A 2599-nucleotide genomic window follows, 5' to 3' on the forward strand; every position below is an offset into this window, starting at 1 on the left:
TTACAGACAAGAATATGTTTCCAACAGATTACCGACGGAATAATTTACCAACTGATTACCAACGGAATCTCGAAATAGTTTAGTAACGGATTACTGACAGATTTTTTTAACAGATTAGCAACGGATTTTGGCATTATGAAAAAAATTATAAATTCATGAAAAAATTAAAAATAATTACATATTCAACACATAAATTTTTTAAAACATGCATCTATATTTTAAAACCAACAAATATAAAATTAAAAGGTTTTTAAACATAAATAATAGGTAATTCTAAACAACTCTCATGCACAAAGATGTAATAAAACACACAAAAGTCAGAAAAATCTAATATAAACTTTTTTAAACACAAATGACAGGTAATTATAAACCACTGTCGGATAAGATTCAGTTCCTGCCTTTTCTGAAAATGGATGCCCAAAAACAAGCCAATCTTTTTCCAAAAGCACCTGTATAAAAGTAAAAATTAAAATTTATATCCTATTTACATGGAAAGGTAACCATCACTGATTAAAATATTTGAAAAGAGTATGATGAAACGAACCTCGATGTAGCATCAGATGGAAAAATACCATTTTTCCCACCAGCTTCAACAACCATGTTGCATAATGTCATCCTTTCTTCCATCTAAACAATAAAAATGAGAATCAAAATTCGTAAAAAAAATAGTAACACATATCTGTATAAATTGATAAAAAAATCACTTTGTTGCATACATTGGTTAACAACTTACTGTTGGACTTTCGACAGTTGAACCAACAAACTTTGTAGAATTATAGCATTGTACTTCAGTTAAACCTAAATCTTGAAAGTATTATGCTTAGAAATGAGGTAACAAACATAACACAAGCCTCTCATTTGAACCAATTTCAAGAAGAAGAAAAGTAACATAACACACTAATTACTGAAGGTCAATAAGGCAACAAAGCGATATATTTCATCCTAGAAATGAGGGACATTAAAAGAAAAGGAAAAAACTTACATATAGCTAAGATTCTGTATTCTGCTAAGATCAGGCACAACTCCTTGCAAGCTACAGTTTCTAAGGCTTTTGCAACACAAGTTCAAAACTTTCATTTATTTGTTTATTATAGAATCATTATCATTATATTGTATATGAAAAAAAGCAGAGGATGTTCTGAATAGAACTTACAATTTCACTATTTTTGATAGATTTCCAAATGAAGCAGGAATTTCGGCTCCATCAAAGTAATTGTTATTAAGTTGACTGAATGATAGGATCAACAAATAGATGAGCATTTATGATTTAACTAATTCATTATGATCTAAATATTATCTTACACTATCAGCATATTTGGGAAATTTCCAAATTCTGATGGAAGATAACCGCATATATTGTTGTTGTCCAGAAGCCTATGAATAAATATGGCATAAAAAGTTTAGATATAAAAATATAGAGATAAATGACAAGACATAAAACAGATTGTACTGTGTTTGACTGGAACTGGCACAGATGTCAATGAGATAAAAGCTGCAATTTTTGTCCCACCCAGAAAGATGGGACAGAGACTCGCTCTTGATCTCTCATTGGTGCAAAAGACGTGAATGCCCTTATCATATGAAAGGAAGAGAGAGAAGCATGCATATGATGTTACTCACAAGTGCATTAGAGTAGATAAGTTGGAAAGTTCCAAAGGAATTTGACCACTTAATGAGTTGTTGTTGAAATGGCTGAAAACATCAACAAAAAATGTTATTTAATCACATAAGCCCTATATAGTGCAATAAAAGTAAGGCATAAAAGACTTGTAAATTACACCTTCGTTAAGATGAATTGTTTAAAGTAAATGTTTCCTTCCTGCGATGTTTTGGATCAAAGAAACAAAGCTCCAGGTCAAGTTGATCCCCTACAAATCAAGATATTCAGAGTTTGCTTTGATGCTAATATTTTAATGTAAACAACAATTTCCAATTATGCCCTTGGAAGGCAAGAGATTTGTGGGATAGGCATTACCTAACGGTGTGCAAAATCTTGTAGAAATTAGGTTTTAAAGCACTATTTGCTGCAAATTCACATGCCATTTCTTAGCCTTTTAATGTAAGCATTTGGCTTTGAAAAAAGAAATTTGCATTTGAGATTTCGTATATGCCATTTCCAAATAGAACACAAAGGTTATAAACAGGGGACTAGCATACACGTATAAACATAGACAAGAAAAATCGAACTTTATGAAAACAAGATGCTAAACTAATGAGCCATGCAGCATTAACCATAGTCTTTTGTTGTATAAACAAAGAAGCAAAAGGAAGGAGTCAAAATCAGTTTGGTTGATAATGTAAAGCTATACAATTTGTATTGGATTTTCTCTATTGGTTCCTAAGGTTTTTTGTTTGTAGCTGATTAGGAAAATAATCTAGATAAGCACAGCGCCAGTTTTAGTTTTAATCTGAATGTTCCAATAACTACTAAAAAGGGGGATAAGAAAATGTATTGCTGTCCATGTTTCTAAATACTTATCTACTGGACAGGAGTTGATAGGAAAAGATATCGTTATATGATCATCCAAATCCTCTCGAGTCAGTTATAAACAAACAATAACAAGATGTTCTTAAAACCAATTAACCTAAATTCAAACCA

General features: G+C 31.1%; 1 long non-coding RNA gene across 4 annotated transcripts; it reads right to left on the minus strand.

Annotated features, from left to right (window-relative positions):
• Positions 1-224: 224 nt before the first annotated feature.
• On the minus strand, positions 225-1244 carry LOC145162596 (uncharacterized). Of its 4 annotated transcripts, none has more exons than XR_013739196.1 (4): positions 983-1244; positions 734-804; positions 545-627; positions 225-449 (listed from the first exon to the last, which is right to left on the minus strand). It is a non-coding gene; the product is annotated as an uncharacterized LOC145162596 (long non-coding RNA). The 4 variants fall into 4 exon arrangements; XR_013739197.1 differs by having other exon boundaries at positions 717-804; XR_013739195.1 differs by lacking the exon at positions 734-804 and having other exon boundaries at positions 983-1048; positions 1154-1228.
• Between the last annotated feature and the right edge of the window lie 1355 nt (positions 1245-2599).

Source organism: Lactuca virosa, chromosome 3, assembly GCF_052849685.1.
Source record: "Lactuca virosa cultivar CGN04683 chromosome 3, Lactuca_virosa_CGN04683_v6, whole genome shotgun sequence".
NCBI classification, from domain to species: Eukaryota; Viridiplantae; Streptophyta; class Magnoliopsida; order Asterales; family Asteraceae; genus Lactuca; species Lactuca virosa.